This window comes from Vulpes vulpes, chromosome 4, assembly GCF_048418805.1.
Source record: "Vulpes vulpes isolate BD-2025 chromosome 4, VulVul3, whole genome shotgun sequence".
Classification (NCBI taxonomy): Eukaryota; Metazoa; Chordata; class Mammalia; order Carnivora; family Canidae; genus Vulpes; species Vulpes vulpes.
In genome coordinates, this window is record NC_132783.1 from 51,735,929 (window position 1) to 51,763,577 (window position 27,649).

The 27,649-nt window shown below is 33.4% G+C and overlaps 1 protein-coding gene across 5 annotated transcripts in view; it reads right to left on the bottom strand.

Annotated features, from left to right (window-relative positions):
- The window catches only part of CCSER1 (coiled-coil serine rich protein 1), a 1,368,919-nt gene that overhangs the window by 772,178 nt on the left and 569,092 nt on the right, over positions 1–27,649 (bottom strand). The window lies entirely within an intron of this gene.

A 27,649-nucleotide genomic window follows, 5' to 3' on the forward strand; every position in this document is an offset into this window, starting at 1 on the left:
TGCTGTCATAGGTCAAGTCATAAGGTTCTACACAACTGTGTAGATGGAGAGTCTGAGTATGTTCAGTCAATAACAAGAGCAGCAATTACCACTTATTCAGTGGATTGTGTTTGGGACTTTACATATGCCATTTCAATCTATTTTACAGAATCTTATAAATTATGTATTATTATTTGTCATTTCATGCATTCAGATCCATCCAGGTAATTTTCTTTTTTCCTTGAAGTGTCAGCTTACGCACCACTTTCTTTAGGCCTTTCTGATTTGGAAATTATTTTAAGCACATGCCACCCTTTATTCCCAAGGTTCTCTTTCTTTCTCTGCTATCACACACCATGAGTCTTTGTTTACTGTTTGTATTCACCAAAAAACAGAATGTTTCATGAGGACAGAGACCTTGTCTGCCTTATTTATTTTTATAACCTCAAACGCAGAACTTATTCATAAGTGAGTGAATACGTAAACAAATTTAACAGTCCATAACAAGAAACACAGCAAAGATTCAACCTAGATCTTTTTAGGAAACCTATATTTTTAATCACTATAATATTTTATCCCTTAATGGGATTGGGCATTTCCATTTATTTAGGTTAGATATTTTTCATAGTTGAAAGTAACTGTTTTTATGAGTTGGCTCTTATCAATAACTTGTTAACAGCAAATCAGACAAAATAACATGCTCAATGTCTTAAATGAATTCAAAATAGTATTATCAGGTTTACTTTTTGTCATTTTTCAAATATTAACAGGTAATATTTTAATTTTATAACTATGATAGTAAATGATAGTAAATGCCATAAAAGAACCAAACTGAGAGGATAAAAATTCAAATCACTAATGAAGAGTGCACTTTTTTTACGACAGGAAAATAGAAATGAACTCATATCTACACCAACCAGATGTCAATGTTAAGATCTTGTTAATAGTAGCATTAATTCACATGTTAAAAGGAATAAAATTATGTATAGTCAGCATTCATATTGTAAGTGAACATAATATCTTAACTTGAGTGTATTCTAAAAATAATTTATTGTTTGAAATTATAGTCACTTTTCAACCCAGAGTGGCATATATTACCTCTTTTACTCATTTGTTCATTATACATCCTGCATGTCTTATTCTAAGTAGCCAATTATGATTGCTTAACAGACTATTTTAAACTTGGCACTTTTTCTTCATCAGAAAACTAAAGAAATCACATTTATAAAGTTTCTTAGTGAAATATTTATACTCCATCTATAATCTTTTACAATATTAAAAAATTAGAATTTTAAAGAAAATTCATGTGGCATTTAGGTAGTTTTAAATCTATTTTAACTATATGAATATACCTTTAAGTCAAACTTCTTATATTTTGTAAATTTTGTGAAATTAATATCTTTGCTCTTGATCTATTCGTTGTTTTCTTTACTTGTGGTTATATGTAATGGTGGTAGAGAGACTTTTGAAAAGAATTAAAACTTTTCTATATACAGGTAGAGGTTTTCTATTTCTGAATAGATATATGTGTACCTTCATAGACATTTAATTCTTTTATATATGTGATATATATATATATATACACGTTTGTATAAGATATATACACATCTCGAAATCTAGGTATTTAATGTTTTAAAATGCTTATATCCATAGCTGCACTTTCCTCTAAGATGTTTCAGGTATCTATAAATTCAGGTTTTCTGCTTGACTTAAATTTAAAGATAGTATCTGGACATTATGAAAAAAATAATCATAACTTATTACCATGAGATCAAGTTTACAGAAAAATTATCATTTTTTTCTGTGAAATCAGCTTATATTAACAGTATTTTGTGCAAATGAAAACATATCACAGGGATTTATAAATTGTGGCACATGCTCTCCTCTGTCCTGAGAAATCTATGGTCTACCCATTGCCTTCTCTTACAGAAGGCTATATATCAGAGTACTTGCCAGTCCTATAGTTGTTTCTGAGAAATTTCTTATTTATAAGATTTGTTTTAGCATATCAGGTCATTCTGTGATGCTAGCCATTGCTGAGTGTTGGTGGGTGGGAGCAGCTTCGAGCCAAGCTGCCCTCGAACAGAAACATGAGGAGAATCTGTTAATGGGGGCACTAACTCTGGCATTTTATACTAGATAGTAACTTGCCAAATCAACACAAATTTCTCTGAACAATGTAAATATCAACCATCTTAAATATTTGGAGAAGAGTAGATAATAGACATTAGATAGCAAAGAAGGATAGTGAAGTGAAGACATGATGTGGTAGGAATTATTGTGACAACAAAAGCCCATCCTAAGTAGAAGTTACTGGCTAGAAACAAAGGAAAATTGAGAGAAGTTAAGAAATAGCAGAAGAGAAAAGACAGATAAAGCAAAGCAGTGCAGAAGAGGAGTAAGGAACATGGGGCAGACTAATCTGGTGGCTGCTCAGATACGTGACCATGAGAAACACAGCGAATACTTAAAAAGGAGGCTGATTTTCCAGTTCACTATGAGTTCTCTGCTGGAGTTGTAACAATTTGCAAGAGCTGTGTTCATCTTTTCCCACTCAGAGTTCAGTGACTTGATTTGGGAGCTTGAAATCCGCATGGTAGAACAATGACACCATAGAAACTGGCAAATGCTACAAATCAGTTTGTTGGGTTTTTTTTTTTTTTTTTTTTTTTTTAAGATCTGACTATTACACATTTATCAGCACACCACGGATTCCAGTTATATTGCTTCTGGAACTATTGATTTTCCTCCTTAAATGCCTCTTTTATTTATAAAATAAACTCACTTTTGCTAAGGTAGTTTGAGGTTTTCTGTTTTTTTTTTTTTCTCCAACATGCTGAAACAACTTGATGCAATTTTCTAGTTATCCTTTCTATTCAGTGAGATTTATTGAAAGTCTGTTATTGATTAGACATTGTAGACAATACAATATGCGCAAACGATTCCGAGATAAATAAGACAACATACTTGCCATCAGATCAATTATAGTCTAATGGAGAAATACATAAGTTATTCTAATTCACTGTCATAGGTACTATAATTAAGCTTATTTTGAAAAGTCCTTTTGAAAGAATAAAGACAAAAAAAGAAACAGACAATGCCTTGGGAGGAAGTGTTGCTGTCTGAAAATATTACTAAGAGATTTTGATAGTTGTGGACTTTAAGAATGGCTAAGCTTTGGTCATATAGACAGCTTAGGAAAAGGTAAAAGTTGCTCAAATATATACAAAAAAGGATTTAAGAAAAAAGAGAATGGAAGGATGATATAGAATGGTACTAAGTGATCATGACAAAAAAATGGAGAAAATTCAGATACCATAGTCTGAAATATCATTAAGTTCTCATTCCCTCCAGTTTATCCCCCTTAACCATCACCATGAGACATGTGAACCACTCTCACTTCACTGTTATTATGTTATTATAACATTTTGTTATTTTATTATTCAACACATAATTATTAACCTTTTGGAAAACAAGGCCTATAGCTTCCTGAGTTTACATCCTTTATAGGCTCCAGTGCAATAATCTATGGTTAAAAGGGTTAAGTATATACTTGTTGACTTGAACATTACAATATAAGATCATAGAACACATGTTGGAAGACACACCTAAAAACCGTATTTTGTTTGGCATCAATGGGGGTTCAGGACACACTACCACAAAATATGTCACCATACAGTATTAAATATTTCAAGTTACAAAAAAATTTTAGAAATGACATAGACAGGAAAAATGTTCGTTCTGACCTCTTGAAGTAGGTCATAAAATCCTGCTGTGGGAGGTGCACTTTTCATACCTGGAGGAGGGGTGTATACTTACTTCCAAACAAAAGAGACAGAGAGGAATGTGAACAAACAGGCCCTGCTGTTTCCCCTTTTACTACACTTAATTCATACTCTTTGTCCTATCATATTTTTTCACAGCTTTCCACTCTTGATCAAATCTATAGCATCATAATAAAATTAATATTGTTTATTTTAGGAATAATAAATCAATTTAGGTGCATAGTAGATTTCATAATTACTATCTAAATTGTATTTATTTATTTTTTTTCTAAATTATATTTATGAAATTAAATCTATTTGGATAATTTTGAGAAATTAATACTGATCGATGTATTTGAATATTTGTGTATTGGATAGTAACCATCTTATTTTTTCCCCTAACATAAAAGTTTTAAGTTTTTTATTCTGTAATTAACATGTTTTAAATTACCAAGCAATTTATCCATTAGCATTACAAAGATTAAAAGCACTACATATACACATATTTTTAACTTCACATCTCTATTACTTTGACTACAAAAATATAAATCTCTTTCTCTTGATGGGAGAAAAAGGGACTGGATTTTGATGTAAGAAACAGGGCTATCATATAGCCTCAGTAGTCCTTTCTTCTCATTTGGGGCTTTGCCAACATTTTTCTTTTTTACTGACATTACTCAACATACAATATTAGTGTTAGGTGTGTAACATATGGATTCAACAATCCCATACATAACTCAATATTCACCAAGATAAACGTGATCAACATCTGTCACTATACAATGTTATTGCAATCTTATTGACTATATTCTCCGTATCGTACTTTTCATCTCTGTGATTTATTTTATAATGAAAGTTTGTACCTCTTAGTCTCTTTTATCTATTTTGCCCATTCCCCCACCCATCTCTTCTCTAGTTACCACTAGTTTGCTCTCTGTATTTAAGTATGCTTGTCTTGTTTATCTGTTCTTTTGTTTTCTTAAGGACCCATATATACATTAAATCATATTTGTCTGTGTCTGAAATACTTCATTTAGCATAATACCTGTACATCTACCCATGTTGTCAAAAGGGCAAAATCACATTCTTCTTATGACTGAATAACATTCAATGTGTGTATATGTGTGTGTATGTGTGCATGTGAATGTTCATTTTACATATATGTTTGTTATATATTATATATTTATATTCCAGTGTGTGTGAGTGTGTGTGTGTATGTGTGTGTATCACATTTTTATCCATTCTTCTATTGAGAGACACCTGGGTTGCTTCCATACCTTGGCTATTATAAACAATGCCGCAATAAACATAAGAGTCATATATGTTTTAAAATTAATGTTTTTGCTTTCTATGTGTAAATACTCAGTGGTGGAATTATTAGATCCATATGATGTTTCTATTTGTAATTTTTTGAGGAAACTCCATATTGTTTTCTGAAGTAGTTGTACTAATATACATTCCCACCAACAGTGTATAAGGGTTCCCTTTTCTCCACATGCTTACCAACACTTGTCATTTCTTGTCTTTCTGATTCTAGCCATTCTGACTGGTGTGAGCTGATGTCTTACTATGTTCTTAATTTGCATTTCCCTGATGATTAGTGATGTTAAGCATCTTTTCACGTGCCTGTTGGTCTTCTGTATGTCTTCTTTAGAAACCTGTCTATTCAGATCTGCCCATTTTTAAATCATGTTCCTTGTTTTTTTTAAGTGTTCAGTTGTGTAAGTTCTTTATATACTTTGGATATTAACTCCTTATCAGATAAATAATTTGCAAATATATGTCCTATTCAATAAGTTGTCTTTTTGTTGTTGTTGATGGTTTCCTTTGCTATGCAAAAACTTTTTTTATTTTAGTGCTAGTTCCAATAGCTTATTTTTGCTTTTGTTTTCCTTGCCTCAAGAGACTTACTAATAAAGGTTGCTAAGACCAATGTCTAAGAAATTATTGTCTATATTTTCTTTTAGGAGTTTTATGATTTTAGGTATACAGTTAAGTTTTACTCCATTTTGAGATTATTTTTGTGTATGTGTAAGAATGTTTCATTATTCTGCAAGCAACTGCTCAGTTTTCCCAACGCCATTTATTGAAAAGACGGCTTTTTCTTCATTACCATTCTTGTCTCCTTTGTCATCAATTGACCATATACGCTCCCTAACTTACATTTTAAGCCGTATTTAAATGTAGAGAGAAATATCAAGATTTCAGGAAAAATTTGATAGCCCTTTTAATGCTCTCTCTGGCTCTAATCACTGTTAAAACTCAGTGAGCAATGCAGCTGACAGTCTTTGGCCTATGTATCTAGAGTACCCTTTACAATTAGTTTCCTAATTAGCAACTTCATGTGGATTCTTTATCAATTTTTAATCTGGCAGTTTTTTGCTCCCTTGGTTCCATGGATCAAGTGACCAAGATTCTGGAGCACTACCTAGGCTTTATTACTTCTTTTTCAATTCCACTTTTTAAGAGTGAGGAAAAAATAATAACAAACCGTAGTAAATCTTTTCATTAATGGTAATTATTTTTTAAATGATGATAGAGGAAAAAAGTTACCCTTAACTCACTTGTTTTAATCTAAGTTTAAATCTGAATCTGTAAATTTATTTTTAGTTTAAATAATACATTCAAATCAGTGGGAAAAACACATGCAAGCATTCCTTGTGTTCCTTAATTCAACATTTAACCTAATATTCTGCTATACTTTCAAGAAGTACTTAATGAAATTTAAGAAATACTTTTATTCAATAAGTACTTAAGGAAAACCTAAAATATGCAAGGCACTTTGCTAAATATTTCAGAGGATTTTATATAATATAACTATAACTATATATATATATATATATATATATATATATATATATATATATATAGTTGTCCTTTAGCAGTTAAAATTTTGATATAAGAACTGGGAACATAATTTTCATATATTTTTAATTTTTTTGTTAAAGATGTATTTATTTATTTGAGAGAGAGAGAGAGAGAGCATGAATGTGGGAGGAAGGGAAGAGGGAGAGGAGAGACTGACTCCTCAAACACACTCCTCAATGAGAGTGAAGCCTGATGCAGTCACATCCCAGGACCCTGAGATCATGACCTGAGCTTAAACAGAGAGCAGACAGACATTTAACGAATGGAGACCTCCAGCACCCAATCTTTTCAATTTTTATTTTAAAAAGGTAAGAAAATTCATATGTGTGTGTATCAGAAGAATCTCAAAATTTTAAATAGAGGCTATTTGGCATATGACATAAAGTCATGAGTTATAACTGGATAATAATATTACATAATGTCATAAAACAAATCTATAGATTGCCCAGAAAATTAGACACTTAAAGATATCATATTAGCTAATATAAGTAACAAAGGCAAAAGAAAAAATTAAATTTTCTTACACTTACAATCCATTGACAAGTCCCTGAGACAGGCAGAATGACCTTGCTCTAAGAACTCAACTGCCTTGATGTTAATCCTTTGCTAAGGGCAAAAGGCAATTTTAGCTTAACATTATCCTGACCTCCAAGATCCTATAAGTCTACTTTAACATACAAAAATTCCTTCATAAACTTCCTTTATCTCTACCTCCCAAAATATATAATAGCAATCATCCTCCATGCACATAGCTCACTATATACATCTGAAGGGTCCCATGACTAATGTTTATTAGACAGTAATAAATGATCTTTTCCTAACAACACCTAGTCCCCTCAAAGTCCTGGAAATCTTGCCTCTAAATTCCTTGGAAACTTAAGCTATCCCTAAACCCCTCCCAACTTGAAAGCATATGATCAATTGTTCCTCATAACTCTAGTACAGCTCTTCTGTCCATGGGTCCTGTCCCCATGCTTTAATAAAGCCACCTTTTTGCACTGAAGATGTCTCAAGAATTCATTTTTGACCCTTTGCTCCAAACCTCAACATTTCCCATCATTAGCTAACTTCAATTAAGAAAACTTCAATTAAATTGAAAAACTAAACAAAACAAAACTTAAGTTGATTATTGTGATATATGCTATTCTTTAAGAATCACCCCTAAAAAACATGGATAAATTGGTAAGTTGGTTGTATTTCGGAGAGAGAAGTTGACTATAGAGACAAATGTTATGTCAATACCATTAGATATTAGCCATCTTAATACCATATTAAATACTATTAAATACCATTAGATATTATCTTAATGTATTTTAAAAACTTGATTTTACGTAAAATGAAAATATATTCTGAATAAAATAGGAAATATATTTCAGAAATGCAAATTTCACATTGCATATAATTTAGCCAAAAACCAAATATTGTTGTACCCCCCCCCCCATGTTTACCTTCAGTAAGGTAACTAATAGCCCTTTTATTTATAAATCACTTTGGGAGGCTCACATTATTGTTTATTTTATTTCATACAAATCGGTTAATGGTGTTTGCATTGCTAATACTTCTCTTTCAAAGTCTGCTGATACTTCAGTTGTGTTTTCTTTCAAATTTAAGTAGGCAATTTGGTCATTTATGTGAGAATCCAGTACTAAATAGAATGTGTTCATTTTTCTTGGTTTTAAGATATCTGTAGAAGTATTGAAGACAGACAAGGCTTCTCCAGCTTTTCAGCATCTGCCAGAATAAGATGCTAATGAAATGAAGATAATAGGTTTGAGTCATTTGAATCTAAATTTAACATGTATTTACTGACTAACTATTGGGTAAAATATACTGCTAGATGGGAATACAAATTACACAAAGAACACAGTAATGTGTTATATGGGGGTGGGATGTATACTGAAGATATGGAAAAACAAACGTTGCCAATAACTATATTAACAGTGGAATATGTTCTACAGGAAACGGAGAGATACATTTGAAATAAACTGTTACTCATTCACCAATATCCACTTCCTCTTTTACCTAGGAACACAACCCTGATGTTTTTTGGGATAGCAGTGTTTCTGTTAGGTAAAAGCTAGGTAGGAGCAAAGGAAGGAATGACCAGAAGCAGAGTCCCAAATTCTTGAGGGGGAAATGATAGAGACAAGAGCTGGAGGAAAGGACGATGGTAAATAGGTTCACATTAAAAGCCAGGGGCACAATATCCTGACCTTGTGGCTTCCAAGACCTTGGGGCTAACAGACCAAGAGCTACAGGTGCAGAACATGCCTTCCCCTCTTCCACCTTTGCCCCAACTAAGCCTTAGACTCATAATGCATTTGCACTGGACTTAGAGCCTCCTCAATCCATGGAGAAAGGCTGCTTATGGTTCAGGTACAAATCTTGGAGGAGCAAAAACTCCCCTTCCCACCCAGTGGGAGGAGTCTCCCAAATGATTGGAAGCAGCCGCCATGAGAGATCAACCCACCATGGATTGCTCCTACCAGTCTGGAGACAGGCCACAAATATCCAATTGCAAAACAACCGAGTGGCTAGTTCCACCTGGGACCCTAAGTGCTCTTCCACCTTGAGTCATTTAACTAAAACTTTTGCTTTAATAAACTGTTTTGTGCTCGCTAGCTTCCTTTTGGTTATCTCTATTCGGTTGTGGATACCCATGTAAATCTCTGGTGGAAATCCAAGGAACAAGACCACCATTCAAACATCGCAGGCTCTCCCACCAGTAACATTTCTAATTAAAAAATTATATTTTGGGATCCCTGGGTGGCGCAGAGGTTTGGCGCCTGCCTTTGGCCCAGGGCGTGATCCTGGAGACCTGGGATCCAGTCCCACGTCGGGCTCCCGGGGCATGGAGCCTGCTTCTCCCTCTGCCTATGTCTCTGCCTCTCTCTCTCTCTATGTGTGACTATCATAAATAAATAAAAATTCTAAAAAAATTATATTTTTCCAGCTTTCTTTTCAGTGAAGTTGGCCAATAACACATAAGCAGAAAGGTTGTATCGTGTTTCCAAAGCGGCTCCTTATTATTAAGCCAATTCAGAATGTCTCTTTTTCCTTCTCATTTCCTCCCTATTATGACCTGAAACACTGTTGTGCAGACACAATGCCACTAGAGTATGAAGTCACCTTTGATACAGTACGTAGAGATAAGGAAAGAACAGAATGATATATTAGAAGTCAGGATCCCAAACAATTACTATGAGTAGCCTTATTTACCCCATGTGTGCTGTCACCTCCAGACCTATTTTATGTTTAAGAATAAATACAATAGAATTTAAATCACCATTATTCTATTTTCTCTTTTTTGTTTTGTTTTTGCAGCAGAACACAATTTCTAACTAAAACCAAATACCAAAAATGTTACCAGGATTTTCAAGTCAGAAAAAATTTTGGATGTAGTCAAGGGAAAGAAAGGACACACGAGAGTGTTAAATATCCTCACCAGATGGGTTAAAACACTCATCAGATTAAAACACTCATCTCTTTCTTTTTTCCTTTTTTCTGGACCATAGGTTGCATCTTGAATTATACACAATTGTCTGCTTAATTCTAGGTAATATATTGATTGGATGAAGACAAGTAGTAGATTAGAGTAAATTTATGGTCATTCACAGGATGTTTTGGTTAGATAATTCAGTATCATAGAAGATTATGTTATAATGATTTCTGTTCATATAAAACATAATAAACACTTCTCTGCATATCATACAAATATACACACATACACATTTAAGTATATAAGTGTATCATATAAATATATGTATTAAAAGCTCAGCATGGACAATAGAGCTTCTATTTTACTGAACAAAATGGATTTTAAACACCTATATAAAATGCCATGCCAAGTGGTAACAGTTTTGTGCTATGAAAAATAATAAATGCCAGAAAGAAAAACAAAGCAGGAAAGGGGCTGCAATATGAAAGCTGTTTTAGGAAAGGTTGTGGAAGGCTCTTCTGATGAGCCAAAAGAGTTACAGATTCTTAAATTCAATGACAGAATGAGCCATATGGTAATCTAGAGAATAAAAGATGGAAACAAAAGAAAAAGTTAGTACAACTATCCTGAGGTCAGCATGGCCAAATCAAGAAAAAACATGCAAGAAAAATCAAAGAGGAGATCAGAAAAGCTACTGTGGCCTATAACATGTCAGGCTCAGAGGCCTTGGCAGGTAAAGTTTCCCCAAGGTATGTTTGAGAGGACAACAGTGGAGCATGGTAAGCAGGGGATGACACAATCTATCTTTTATAAAGAAAACTTTGGCTTATGTGGAAAATGGATTATAGGAGAGATGAGAGTGGAAACAGGAAGACCAGTAGGAAGTGATTGTGACTGCCTAAGTGAGAGATGATGATGGTGATGGCAGCATGAGTGGAAGAAATGGATAGATTTGGGATATACCTATATATTTTCAAGACAGAGCTGACTTGCTAACGATGGAATGGGTGTGGGAAGTAATAAGAAGAATCAAGGATGAAGTTTTACTCTTTTTCTTTTCTTTCCTTTTTTCTTCCCCTTTCGCCTGGGCAATGAAGGAGTCAAGAAAACTTTTTATTGAAATTGTGAAGGAAATACGGACACTGAGAGAATAGATTTAGGACAGTGACACTTATAAATGGGCTAAGAATAAAAAATTTTGAATCGTTTTGTCTAGTTGGGGATCCTGGGTAGATATCCAAGTGGAGATAATGAGCAGGCATTTGTGTATATGAGTCTGGAATCAGATCTGGGATATAGGCCAAATGGTTTGGAGACATCAGTTCAGAGATGGTATGAGATCAACCAGGGAGTGAGTGTCTAGAGCAAAGAAAGTCAGCAGAGCAGGGGCCTGTGACCTAAGACAATATAATATTCCATCTTCACATATTAGTATCATTTGAGCTCAATCTCCAAAAGTTTCTTGCCTCAGGTTAAAACTGCCCTTTAATATCTGAAAAATGATTCACTAGGAATCAGAGTATCTTCTTTTTAAAAAAATATATGTATTACTTATGCTGATCCAGATGTAGCTTAATACATTACTTTAGGCTCACATTTATCTAAACCCCTAAAAGCAATCTAGATAAGGTTAGAGGAAACAGATTCCTCTCCTATGAATTCAGAAGATAATAATTTCCTTAAATCCCAAGGTAAAATGAGGAATAACTTACTCCACAGAAACAATGGAGTCAACTGCAACTATAGAAAGAACTAGAGACTATTAGATTTATTTAAAATTATTTTTCATAGTTTATATTAATAGAAATTTTGATAATAAGCTCTTCTATGATACTGAATTATCTAATTAAAAAAACACTTTGAGTGGTTGGTCTTAAAGATACTCTGATGTAGTCCCCGTCTTCAACCCATTAATTCAGGTGACAGACAATTGCATATAGTTCAAGGTGTAATATTAAATATAGCATAGTAGCTTCAAGCATGGGTTTTGAAATCACTCTGGCTCTGCCATTTATTAGAGATGTATTAGAAATATGAAAGACTCTAGACTCAGTTCCTTTTTATGAAAAATGGACTTAAAATACCTCATCTAATTTGTGGAGTTTTCCCTGAGAAAAATATATGTAAACATTTAAAATCTGTCTAGCCCATTAGAAGCACTCAATAAATTAAAGCCTGTACTATAATTACCTTTTAGATAAACTATGAGTTTAAAGAGACTTTGTGGTTTAGCAGAGCAACATTCTAAACATAACTTCTGAGCAAACATTTGAGCATGCCCCATTTTAAAATTATACTAGAATTTTTACTGTGTTTATAACTTGTAATGCTGTCTTAAATTTTGTCTTATACTTTTTAATTAAAAAAATACTGGGTTATCTGCCTCATAAATGTTGAAGTCTAAAATATAAATATAGACATTAAATAATGCTTTGTTATTCAGAGAGAGGCATACATGGCTTAAAATGAATTCAACAACAATAAAAAATATATATAACCTCAATTTAGAAAACAGATTACTCAAAATGAATATATTTTTTAAAAATGGCAACACCTAGCAAAAAAATTGAAAATACAATCTCGTAAGTCAATAATCCAATAAGACAAATTCAAATACTTTAACAACTATTTAATATTCTGCTAACGACCATTAATCTTTGTATATATTTTTCATTGGTTCCTTAAATTGCTATTTATATTAATGTTTCTGTATTTTTTTCCCCTCAAGGAGCTCTTGAGAAGAATGTAAACACCATATGTTACATAGTGTTAGGACAAAATTATAATTACTTACTCAAGTCAACAGGTAATTTAAATCTGAGTAAGTATAAAGCTATATTAAAGGCAGCTGCTAACAGTTAAACTGTTTTTCCCACATAAAAATGTATTAAATTATGTAGCTAATAACCTAATTATACAACATGAATATAATGAAAAACAGAATTTTGTGTACATTAATAAATCTCATTCTATATTTGTCACTAAAGCTTTAAAACTAACTTATAAGACTGAAAGTAATGATATTAAACCATGTGGCTTATGGATATGTGTCTCACTTTTTTATATGTGTACTTTGTACTCATCTCTCAGAATTTTGAACAACCTGTGAATTTTTCTCTACACTTATCTGAGTTTATGTACACATTTTTTAGAACTTCACTGAAGCTTTCATCAAATCTTTGCAAGCACTAAATTGGATAATGTTAAGACAAGTCAGTTCCAGATATTTACCATTATATAGAAATGATTATTCATGAAGTTCTGATTCTTTCCTAATAGATCGCTTTATTAAGACATATTTCAAAGAAAAGACAATTCCAATTTTTTTAAAACTGGCTCTTTCCTTAAGCATTAATGAATATAGTCTGTTACAAAGAAGAAGAAAGTTAAAATTCATGAAGCTAACCACTATTTGATTCTGTCAAACTAAGTAAACATAAGCTTTTACCCTTTACCAATATTCACACAAAGTCAAATATTTATTATTTGTTACTTTTTATAATCACGTGTGTAGTATTCAGCTTAGTTTTAACACAGACTTCAAGTGCCTTTAAAAAATGAATATGAAGGGCAGCTTGGCTGGCTCAGCGGTTTAGCGCCGCCTTCAGCCCAGTGCGTGATCCTGGAGATCCGGGATCGAGTCCCACATCGGGCTCCCTGCATGGAGCCTGCTTCTCCCTCTGCCTGTGTCTCTGCCTCTCTCTCTCTCTCTCTCTCTCTCTCTCTGTGTGTGTGTCTCTCATAAATAAATAAATAAATAAATAAATAAATAAATAAATAAAATATTAAAAAATGAATATGAAGACTGTCTATATGGAGATATATATATACATATAACTAAATGTGTATATAACTATATGTATTTTTAAACAGAAAATAGAAAACAATAAATTTTTAAGATCCATTGTAAAATATAAACATTTTGAGAGTAGACAGAAAAAAACAAACTGGAAAGCAGACAAGAGACAAGTAATCTGAAACCTGAGCCAGTCATGCACAACCCCATTCCTAAACAACCCTACCATTATTATGGGACCATGGGTACAGCTATATACCTGTGAAAGTGGGAATGAAGATGGATCTGGAAACCAGAGGACTGGTTGTCCTTCCATCCCTAGCAAAAGCTACAAGTTTATTGTCTTTAGAAAGAATATTAGATGGATTAAAGTAACTTTAGGTACAATTTTGTAAGGCATTACCCTACTGAAAACAAGTAGATTAAAATGAATAGACATTTTTCCAAAGAAGACATACAGATAACCAACAGGTTCATGAAGAGCTGCTCAGTATCATTAATCATCAGGGAACTGCAGCTCAAAACTATAATGAGATATCACATCACACGTGTTAGAATGGCTATTATCAAAAAGATAAAAAAATAACAAATGTTGGTGAGGATGTAAGGAACTCTTGCACACTATTGCTGGGTATGTAAATTGGTATAGCTACTGTGGAAAAGAGTATGGAGTTTCCTAAACAAAACTAAAAACAGAGCTACCATATGATCCAGCAAGTCCACTTCTGGGTATTTATCCCCTCACCCAGATGAAAACACTAAATCAAAAATATATATGCACTTCCATGTTCTTTGCAGCAATATTTACAATATCCAAGATACAGAATTAACCAAAGTCCATCAATGGATGAATGGATAAAGAATATATATATATATATCTTCCTATATATCTATCTATATATATGTATAAATACATATATGTATTTATGGGGGAGAGACATGTATGTATGTATACACACATGTAATATTATTCAGCCATAAAAAATAATGAAATCTTTCATTCGTGACAACATGGATGGATACCAAGTGTATTATGCTAAATTATGCTAAGTGAAATAAGTTAGACAGAAAAAGGCAAATATTGTATGGTCTCTTGTATATGGAATCTCAAAAAAAAAAAAAACAAATAAAAACAAAAAATTCCAAAAAACTAATAAGCTCATAGATACAGTGGACAGATGAGTGGTTGCCAGAGGCAGGGGTGATGGGTGAGAGAAATGGGTGAAGGGAGTATAAAGTTTAAAATAAAAGAAAATAATGTATTCAATGTCAAATATTTTTTTTTAAAAAAGGAACATTAGATAAATTTTATATTCATGATCTCTCCTAACCCTTCTCAGACAACCTTAACCTCCCTAATCAAGAAGTACCTCAAATCAGACACACAATGCCAATTCTCAAATTCTCATTTTCTTTCTCTCTTAAAAAAAAAATACCTACATTTTGAAATCTGAAAACTCCATGTCCCACTCTCTTTTCCTATTTGTGTTCTTGGTCTGGCAGCATATCCTATCCTTTCCAGGAAGGAATCTTTCCGGGAATCTTTCCTGGAATTTTGTCCCTGTGTATCCAAGAACTAGGTGCTTACCTTCCCAGAAATTTGGTAATTTATCAAATTAAAATTCCTCCTGTTTAAACTGGTAAAGCAAATTATATTCTTGAATCTATGAAAACTGACCAATATTCCTTGTGGTGCTCGATCCAAAGATGATTCAAAATTATTAGGTCTCTTAATAAAAGAAATTAATAATCTTAGTAGGATTATGATTTCAATAAATGCCAAATCTAAAGAACTGACAGATGCTTTCTTACATCTTTTCTCCCTTCCTTTGCCTTTCCTTCTGTTTCCTTTCTCTCTTCACTTTTCATTTTTTCTCTCCTTTTCTCTGTATTTCTACCTATATTCCTATAGTTTATATAAAACCAACAGTCAGAATCATGTCTAAAATAAAAACACTGTAGACCTTTTGTAGTATAGTAGTTAAAGCCCGTTTTCAGAATTAAAACAAAAAAAAAACTGAGTTACAGTTCCAGCTGAGCTATTTACCAACACTATGTCCTCAATTCAGGTTCTTAACTGCTCTAAGCTTCGATTTCTTTATTTGTAAGATAACACAATAACCATGTTTACTGAGGATTAATACTCTAAAGAAGTAGACAGCATTCAAGATTTCCACTTTGGAGAAATGAGTCTATATCCTAAAATTTCTAGCATTTGGCAATGAAAAATGTCAGGAAAGGTACTATTTAAAAATGGGGTGCCTGGGTGGCTCAGTCTGTTAACTATCTGTCTTCAGCTCAGGTCATGACCCAGGGTCCCAGGACTGAGCCCCACATTAAACTCCCTGCTCAGTGAGGAGCCTGTTTCTCCCTCTCCCTCTGCTGCTCCCCCTGCTCGTGCTTGCTCTCTTTGTCAAACAAATAAACACCTTTAAAAATAATCCAAATAGGCAGTTGGCAGGAATGCAGTTGTCTTTTAGACATTGGTTATCAGAGAAATACCAGCAATGCAGAAGCCACATTTTTCAGGAGACGAGATGAGATCTTGACCAACAAAGGGAATTGAATACTGAATTCCCTAGCATCAAGTTAGTCTCATAATAAATAATCTTTACATAGGATTGGTCCAGCTATATTTAGAGTTGTACAGAAAAAGACGATAAGCTACAGAAAATTTAATAGCCTGATACTACATGTATAGCTTGATAGGCTTTGTTAGGGATTTCAGGTTATCAATGGTCACTTTAATAAAATGATTAACTTTATTTTAATAGGATGAAAGCCTTGAGAAGAAATTTGGTCTTAATTAAATTTTTTTCATCATTCATTTAATAATTCAATCATTTCATCTATTATTTGTGTATTATACACTAGTTCTATACTAAGCTCTGAAATAGGGAATATAAAGAATAAAACAATGATATTTGCATTTACAAACATCTTCTATTGGAAAATATAGTAAATAAATTAGAATCATGCAGTGTGAGAAAGATTTGACAGGCCACTGATGGTTTTTAAGACGGAATGAAGTAATGAGTCCTGGGAGACCTAGTTCTGATTTCTGACTTCCAGAGCTATAACATACTAAATGTGAGTTATTTTAAGCCATCACATTTGTGGTAACTTGTTATAGCAGCAATATGAAACCAATACGCTAACTACAACTTTTAAAGATATAATCATTAGATAAATATACATGAATGGATGTCTTATATTTTTGATAGTCTAGATAACCTGCAAACTCTATTGTTTCAATATGAATATAAGCAGTTTTTATCCTATTTGGGGCATGTACAGATGCAGGTAATCAGTGATACTGGATGATATGAAAATTATTATTTCTTATAATTTATATTTGATTAGTTTCCTTTGATAGTCTAGGGATTGACAAATTTCAAATAAAGTTCAGGACTCATTCTTGGAAATTCAGCTCAAGAAACATTATGAACATTTCTTTTTCTTGCATCTTACTATTTACTCAACTTGCTATGGTCTGATATTTGTGTCCCTCTAAATTTCATATGTTGAAATCCTAACACACTAACCGGATAGTATCAGGAGGCGGGATGTTTGGGAGGTGTTTAGGTCATAAGGCCAGGGTCCTCATGAGTGTAAAGTATTACCTGATTAAAGAGTTCCCAGAGAGCTCACTTGCCCCTTCTACATGTAAGGTTATAGAGAGAAGACAAAAAAGATGGCTGTCTAAGAAGTGGGTCTTCATCAGTCATTAAATCTGCTGGTGATTTGATCCTGGACTTCTCAATCTCCACAACTGTGAGAAATAAATTTTGGTTGTTTATAAGCTTCCTAGTTTGTGGTAATTTGTTAAAGCATCGCAAACAGCGCAAGATACAACTTTTGCTTACTTTTTGTATTTCAATGCCTATAGGAGTAGTCTAAGTTCTTTACAAAACACACAATGGCCTTCACACCAAACAACTTTGTCCTTACCACATAGGAAACACACCACTGAATATTTAGACCCTCATGGCCTAGCTTGGGACCTTAGCTCTTCTCCTTTGGCTCAGATCTCATGACACTTCCCTTTTCTCAATTCCATCTTTATACTTTTGAAATACTTTGCACTTCTCCAGACTGTATCTCTCTACAAGCATTATGATTTACTGTAGCTTTCTATAATCAGAATAAAATATTTCCCCCAATACCTTTACATAAGCTTTACACATAGCAGGGACTCAATAAATGTTAATTATTGCTCTGAATGACTCACCACATTCAACAATGTAGCACAAATAGTGATAGATGACAAAACCAGTGACACATAATATCGCCAAGTGACTAAGGCCCATAAGAAAGAGCAAGAAAAGAGAAGGAGAGAAATGGCTAATGTTAATAAGAGGATAGACCACTGTCAGCTTTATTCCTGTGGGCATTACTACCAGAAATTATGACCAATCTCTCTTTATCATGGCACAGCAACTGGCATTGCTCCATTTTTCTACTTGGATCTATTGCCAAAGGTTCTATTGCCTCACAGAGACACTTAAGGGAGAAAAGTGAGCTTAATTCCTCTACCCTTAATTATGCTTTGACAACTCTGTTCAGATTTTTAAAAACTTTCAGGATCAAATACTGCTGCCAAAGTCTTTCTTGTTAGGCAGAGCCGAACTACTCTAAATTAATCTCTATTCTTAATAAGAAATATATGCAGTAAAATTCTAATATAACAGGTTTAGCCAACTTCATAATTGTTTGTCACAACTCCTGACATAAAGACTTCCTATCAGAATTACCAGAGTAAAACAGATTACCTGCAGAAAAGGACATGTCTACTACAGAGAGAAGCTGACTGTTGATAATATAATGCAGGAACTTAATGCAGACAATTTTCTTAGGTAAGAATCTGACACCAACAGTGCTCAGAATATTCAAATTCTATCCACCTTCACAATTATTTGTATTAGGCTGTTAATTAGAGTCTAATACATCCATCTGGCAATTGTCTACCTTCCGATTTTCTGTGCTATGAACCAGCCACTATTCAAGAGTATAAAAGTAAGTTTCTGTGCAAACACATTGCACTTTTCCTTACCTCTTTGGAAGGCATTTTAAAGTGATGTTAATAAATTCCTCTACATTATCTTCACTATAACAAGAGTAAATAGAATTTTCTGATTTTTCATAATTATCCAACTTTAAATTTGTGCCAATATTTTACCTACACAATTACTAGGCATAATAGAATTTATCAAAATTATGTGCGGTGTGAAAACTGCAATGAAGAAATGCTCGATTTGTGACACAAAAACTTCAGAACAGAGTGTTTGCTTATTTTACTTTTTCAATTGTACCTGTCATTATGGCTATTTATTACCTCTGTATCATATAATTAAAACAATGGATGACCAATGTCTTAAAAAACATTTTATTATTTATATTCTCTAATCTCATGTAGTTAGAGAAAATACAATCATTTCTAAATTATTTGATAGATGATAGAATTCATTGCACTTTATCCATGGACAACTTATTTTACAGTTGCAGCTGCACAATGATATCATTCAACTTCTAAAATTTGTTTGTTAAAGAAGTAGACAATTCCAAAATAGAACAGATGAAAGTTACTGCTAGATAAACTAAATTCATGATGAGTCAACTTTTGATAGCTTCTGATATTCACGGTCCATCTCAAATGGACATATTAATAATGAATCATAGTCTTTGAATTGTACCCTGATTGCTAATTTCTTAACTAAGGAAAAATATGTTATAGTACACTTCACGGTTACAAGTCAACTCTGAAGCAATGCTAGAGATTATATTTAAAAACAACGAAGGTGGGTGTTTATGATCCAGAATGTATATGAAATGGTAACATTTAGAGTAAGAAATAAACACTGCATGTGCTATACATGAGATTAGTTGCTTAAATTATCATTGATAATGATGTCATCATCTTAAGTGTTTACCTCCAGCCCATTCTGAATCTGATATCTGCAGTAGATATTAAAAGAGATCTTGTTCTTAGAGGTGTGCACAGCAATGATGGCTGCCTCTTCTATTATTTCATATTAAAGTTTTCTACACGCTGAGGACGAATAGGTGTTGAAGAACACAGCACGGACCACATATTGATTTCAACTGCTTCTAAATAACATTGCCCTGGCATCTTGCTGGCAGATAGAACATATGTTTCACTGAGGTAGATCCCCAAACCAAAGCTGAAGTCATAATGACTCAGCTTCTTAAAAGTTATTTTTTTCAAGAAATATAAAGTTGCTTTTATTTTTCAAGTTTTCAAGAATTTTATTGGCTTTAGGATTTTCCTAGGGTAGTTCAACATTTTGTCTTTATGTGCAAATGAACCCAAAAATAGCTTTCCACATTCTGTACCTGAATTTTACCTATCCTGCCATGTTCTGTGTCTGTAACTCTAAATTCGGGATTTTCCTATAAAATCCCTACTCTTGCAAGTCATGAAAGCCAATCCAAATCTATGTATCTTGTAGTTTTCGGGGGTTCTTTTTAAGTCGGCTGTAGAGAAAGTGGATCCCAGAACTCCATTTTCCAAGGTAACTTTTGACAGATGCTCAAGTAATTCTTGTCTACTAAACATGTCAAAGAGACTCTGACTAGAGAAAGCAGAATACCAATGTTCTGAAAGAAGACTGAAATAAGCTTTGTAACAAAGTCTTCTATAGTACCACTTGTAGAACGCAAAAAATCTAAGGCACCAACCTATGCAACAATAAAAAAACTCAGTGAGATTTAAATTTAAGGAATAAAATGGATGTGTGAGTTGGAGCTGGGGTGAGAGGTATGCCATGATTTTAACATGTATTAATGTGGACAAATTCTATATCTTGCACATGTCTTCCTGAAATCATCTGGACAATGTGTGAGAAGGATCTGGACAGTAACACAAAGCTACTATGCAACATCAAAGTATTTGCTTATTTTTCCCATTAATTTTTTTTTCTCTGAGGCTTAATATGTTTGGGAGATACTGCATATCTTTTAACACAAATTAGACAAAATTTGTTTTGGCTTTAATTTATGTAAAAATAATTTTATTTATCATAATATAAAATTATGGTTTTTCTTGCTAGTAGAGCATTCATCATATATTAGTAATGCAACCTAAAAAAGTCAAATAATAGGTATACTATTCATTTAAAATTTATTTTGACGACCTAAAGGAAGAAAGTTTGCATAAAAATATACTTGTATAGTATATTTGTATAACCTAATATAGAAAGTATTGTTTGGTAGTTGTTATTTCAATTCAATTTCTACTATTGGTATTTATAATTGGGGATTTAGCAAACTAATTTTTTAAAGCCATAATTCTTTGATATTCTCAACCTAAGATTTTAAGGACTATAAATTAATTCAAATATGGTGACATTTAAGTGAAGTTCCCGAATTTAAGGGAAATTAAAATAGCAGTGGAAAATATATTCAAATAAGTACATTGATGAATATACATAAACATGTAAGGAAATCTATTTCCTTCTACACTCCCTCACACCCAAACTCCTTATATCTGACTGAGAATTTAGTAGAGCTGAACACTGATTAAGAAAAGACTATCACACAGCATTTTTATTCAGTGTAGTTGATTAAAGATTGCAGCAAACTTTTGTCATTCCTCTCTGGAAAACGGTATTGAGTTTCCTCAAGAAGTTTAAAATAGAACTATCCTATGATCCAGCAATAACACTACTAAGTATTTACCCAAAGAATACAAAAACACTAATTTAAAGAAATACATGCATCCCTATGTTTATAGCAGCATTATTTAGCATTATATAGCCAAGATATGGAAATAGCCCGAGTCTATCAATTAATGAATGTATAAAGAAGATGTGGTACATATACACAATGTAATATTACTCAGCCACAAGAAAAGAATGAAATCTTGCCATTTACCATGACATGGATGGAGTTAAAGAGTATAATGCTAAGCGAAATAAGCCAGTCAAAGAAAGACTGTAAGATTTCACTCATATGTGGAAATAAAGAAACCAAACAAATGAGCAAAGGGGAAGAGAGAGAGAGAGAGAGAGAGAGGAGAAACCGAGAAACATATTCTTAATTATAGAGAACAAACCAATGATTACTAGGGGTGAGGTGAGTGATGGTTGGGTTAAATAGGTGATGCGGATTAAGGAGGTCACTTGTGATGAACACCTGGTGATATATGGAATTGTTGAATCACTGTAACATAACACCATGTTTCCTAACAGGAATTAAAATAATTTCTTTCAGAACTGTGAGAAAATACTTTTATTTTTATTTTATTTTTTTAGCCACCTACCCGTGGTATTTCATTATGGCAGCCCTGGCAAACTAATACGCTATCTGTAGAATGATTTGCTTTCAATGTTGGCCACTGATTGACTTTTGAGAATCTGACTGGTAGCTGGTGCCTTACACTCATATCACACTTTCCATAAATAATAAGAGTGGCTGTTGTATACCTGAAACTAATATAACCGTATGTCAATTATACTTCAATAATTAAAAAAGGTTATAATAAGAGTGGCTCACTGTGCCTAAGCAATTTGTATAAACAATATTGTTAATGCTGAACACTTGACTTCTTTCTAGGAGTTTGGAATTTCTGTCTACTCTAGTTACAACAGCATTCCTCTGAATCTTTGGGTATTGCTAATGGGATTTAATGGGTAGAAGTATCACATACATTGTTGGGAGAAGAGTACATGTGTTCCTTATTACTACATACTGAATTCTGTGAGTCCTTCTAACAAGCATCTGAATGCTGAAGTTATTTCAGGGACCACTAACACTGTGTGACTGCTTAACCAACAGAAAGATGTGGAGGTGAAGCTGTATATATTTACATCTTTTCCATAATTGGCCTGGCAGCTTCCACTTCTTGGAACATCCAAAATGGGGAAGCCAGATTTCTTGTAACAAGCCTAATCACTTCAAGATACTGTGAGAAAATGCTGCCAGGAAATTCAAGCTAGTCCATAAAGGAGTCATCTTGGGTATCTACTCTACTTCAGCCTTCAGATAACTCCATTCTCCACCTACTTCTTACTGTACCCACTTGTAAAACCTCAAATGAGAACTGTCTACATAAGTTTAGTCAACCTAGAGAACCATAAACAGCAATAAGAAATTATTGTTTGGGGCACCTGGATGACACAGTTGGTTAAGCACTCAACTCAGATTGTGATCTCAGAGTTGTGGGATTGAGCCCTTCATAGGGCTCTGTGTTCAGTGTGGAGTCTGCTTAAGATTCTCTCTCTGTTGGGCAGCCCGGGTGGGTCAGCAGTTTAGCGCAGCCTTCAGCACAGGGCCTGATCCTGGAGACCCAGGATCGAGTCCCACATCAGGCTCCCTGCATGGACACTGCTTCTGTCTCTGCTTCTCTCTCTCTCTCTCTCTCTGTGTGTCTCATGAATAAATAAAAAAAAAATCTTAAAAAAAAGAGTTCTTATGTCTTAAAAAAAAAAAAATTCTCTCTCTGTCTCCCTCTGCCCCTCCCCATTCCACCGCTCTCATTTTCTAATAAATAAGTAAATCTAATATATATATATATATATATATACACACACATATATATATATTGTTTTAGGCTGCCAAGTTTTAAAATGCTTTATTACAAAGAAACTGATAACTAAAACAATCATTTTATTTTTAAGTCTTCAAAAATAATTGCTGAAATATACATATTATTAATAATAAATCCCTCTTAAAATTTAGTACTATTAGGAAAACATTTGGGGCCATTTTGCATTTAAACGTATTACATATCATAAACACATTCCTTAAATATAATCAGTGTGATTTTATATTAAAAATTAATCAGCTGTCCTTTGGGGGAAAAATTCCTGCCTATTTCTTCCACTAAGCATAAGGAATCCTGTTCCTGTCCCATTGTTATTGGTCTATTAGAATCCACCTCAAATTATTAATCAAATCTAGCTGCACTTGTATGGTTTTCAGTTATGTGGAAGAAAAATAGATTACCAGAAATTACCATTCCCTGTAAGACTGAATATTAACCGTAGCAAAAGGGACATTATTTGTATTTGTATTTGTATCAAGTACAATAGATTACCAGAAATTACCATTCCCTGTAAGACTGAATATTAACCATAGCAAAAGGGACATTATTTGCCATCTCTCCTTTAGTCTCTCATTACTATTAAGAAAATTAAGCCAAACCAACAAATACTTTATTAATCTCTATATTATGATACACCTACTTATTTGCAACATCAGAAAGATAGCAAAAGAAATAAAAAAGGGGGGGGGGCATAGAGAACATTAAAATCAGGAATAATCTTCAACACTGATCTTTTTTGATATCCCCTATATAATCCATTAAAAAATCCTGCAGATTCATATTTAAAATGTGTCCAAAATCCCACCAATGTTTACCCTCTTAACTTTTACCCTTCCAGTTTAAGCTGCCATCACCTCTCACCTGTAGGAGTCTTATGCCTTTTTCTACTCTTTCTCCAAACTCAGAGTAATACTTTTAAAATAAAGTCTATCTATGCCAGTTTATCCCCAAACACTCTAATGGTCTCCCATCTCATGTAAAGCTAGATCTCAAGTCTTTCTTTGGCCTACAAGGCTCTTCATGATCTGGTTTCTCTCTCCCCTGATCTCTTATTACTTGCCCCCTCAATCACTCTGCTCCAGCCACAGGGCACTCTGTTGATTCTGAAATGGCCAAATGCTTTTGCACTTTTTCTCAACCCTCTTCCCATAGATGAGTAGCCCACTCCCCTTTATTCATTATGATCTCTGCTAAAATTTCCCTTAATGAGAATGGCTGTCTTTGGCCATCTGTTTGAAACAATATCATACTTTAGGGTCACTTTCTATCTTCCAAACCCTGATTTATTCTTCATAATAGTGTCTATCATCTCTATCTTGCATATATATTTATTTATTGTCTACCTCTCCTCTCTAGAGCTCAAATAGCATGAAGGCAGGATTTAGTATGGGTTGTTTACATTGAAACACCAGTGCCTAGAATATTATCAAGTGCAAACCAATAAACTGATTCACTATGAATGAATGAATGAATGAAAGAACAAATGAATGAGTAGATGACACAGTAAAAAAATGAACAAAAATGCAGAATACACCACTTGGGGTTATTTTTGAGACATGAAAAAAGTGATTTCCAGTAATAAGAGAATTAAATTCACTGAATGAGAAACAATAGCAATAAACACTCACACACAAAAAATACTAACTCTATGCAAGGTCTACAACAGATGATGTTGTAGAAATCGTACCACTATCTGACTTCTCTCTCCTGGAGTCTCCAAATGCGCTCTTTTCTGTTATACTGTGAGACAAAATGAACTGACAGTGTATACTGATGTCAGAATTAGTATACTGATGTTATATAAAGAACAAAATATCAACAGTGCTTCATTTACAGTGTGGTTTTTTTCCAGTACCTAATGTGACTGAACAATGTTCTTTCAGTGGAGCTTGAGTTTAGGAGGTACCAGCTTGAATCATAGGAAAGGTCTGGGAAATTAAAGAAAACATGCCACAGTGTATTCCTGATAAAAAGATACCATATGTCCTTATCAGATCTATTAATTATGTATTTCTTTTTTTCCAATAATGTTTTATTATATTCACCAGTTTTCCCTTAAGACAGATTCATTGTATTTACACCTTCTCCCTCATAATTAATGAACATTAATTATATTTCCTACAAGGAATCTGATATATGACCTTATTTGAATACTCAAGGCAGAAAATAAATAGCATGACTTCTAGAAATGAATATTAAATATTCTTCTGTGAAGTAAAGGATTTATGTTTATTCTCACATTGGGAAATAAAGTACAAAGGATTAAGTGGAAATAATTCTGCTTCATGTTATTTATAACATACAGAACCTCTTGCCTTAACTTAGAGTTATCTGTTCTGCAAAACATAATAGTTAATACATATACTGGTACTATGTTGTTATTTGAGGCAATTTCTATTTATTAACTTGCTTAATGTTATAAAAACCCAATGAAGAAGAATTTGCTGCTGTTCCCATTTTATGGATGGGAAAATTATTACACCAAGTAATAGGGTCACAGTCATACAGGTAGAAACTCTCAGAATGATATTTGTCCCCAACTAGGCTAAGATTGCTTCTAATGTTTTCAACCCTTCTGCTTTCTTAAAAATTGATATTGTTTTAAAGCAGAAGTAAGTAATCATCACAGAAACTATACACAAACAAATTTAAAGTATGAGGCATCCATATAGTTAATGGTTGATACGTGTGTATTTTCTGGGATTACTATTTTTTTCTATATACTATTTATATAACTGAGAGGAAACTATGTTTGTCACTAAGTTTTGAGTTTAGGCCCTATGATCAAGCAGAATTAGCATCATTCCTTTCCATAATATCCCAGCACTGCATGACAAGATTATTTTTTTTGAGAAATTAATTTATTTATTTCCACCTCTGTCCTTTGCTTCAATAAGGTGGCTCTGTGCTTCTCAAAGTGAGGTTTGTATCAGGTAAGAAAAATCTTCACAGTTCAGATAATTCCTTTCCTCTATTCTATTTCTAAAAAGTACACCGAGAATATTGTTTCCAGGCTCTGGTTGATTAAAGAAGAGAAGAATAATCTCCAAGGGAAACTAAAAAAAAAGGGGGGGGGGACTTCTTTAGTCTAGACTAAATAGTAATTTCTGAAGGTGAGAAAAAGGAGTCTAAGAACTTTGGATTTCACAAGGAGGGGAGACTCCAGAAATATCCCAGAACCACTCTGAGTCAGCTCCTAGGGAAGGTGGCTGGACCTCCAACAGAGTGGCTCCATTTTGGATCTAGGCACTAGATGCCCAATCTCATTAGACATTCCAAGAGCCCTAGTATCACAGAAAAGCAGCATTCAGTGGGCCAGGAAAGGCAATGAGAAAACTACATTTGTTTATATTTAGATCTTGAAAATTGGTGAATGGAGGGTATTCTTTAATGCCTTTGTATACTCTTGAAGTAGGGTGTAAAGAAAAATAGAATTGAATTCATTTCCTGCTGTTGAATTTATCACAAGATGAGGATATAGGGGCAAGGTAGGATAATATCTTTTGCTAATATATCTAATCAAAGAAAAGATGATTTTTGGAGAAAAAGAGACTAAAATCTGGAGATCATGCTTCAATGAAGTGCAAATAAACTTTAAAATAGGGGATAAATATGGTTGACCAAAAGAACATGCCCATAATAAAGTTTATTATTGTGGAGAGGTCAAGAAACAATAAGCCAGCTTCAGCTTCCAGATTGTTAGTTCCAGGAATGGACTAAGGCTACTAATAACTGTGTATGTACAAATAAAAGGATTACTTATGAAAGAACAGTAATATTTGGTGACTCCAAGGCATTAGGTGTGGAATATCTACCTGACTGATCCTAACATAGGGAGAATGGAGGCTGGTTAGATGGGAAGTGATTAGATGGTTGAGAGAATGAAGGAGAATGGCAGAGGGAAAAAAGAGTAGCATAGGGTGGAATGGGCACATCAAAGTTAACAATGTCAACTTGTTTCAGTGTTATTCTATAAAAAAGAAACATAAACACTGCCATTAGCAGCCAAACGGTCTATTTTCTCTCTTTTCTTCTCAAACTCACAGATAACTAATCCTGAAATGTTATGATTCTATTATGATTATTTGATAAAATATTCCCACGCATGCAAAATTAGTATACCTTGGCCCTTCTGTAATGATGTTGTGGTAAGTAACATACCATTTGTGTAAGTCACTCTGAATGCTTTATTTAAAAAATAGAGATTATACATTTGCCTTTTGTTTGCAAATATGTGT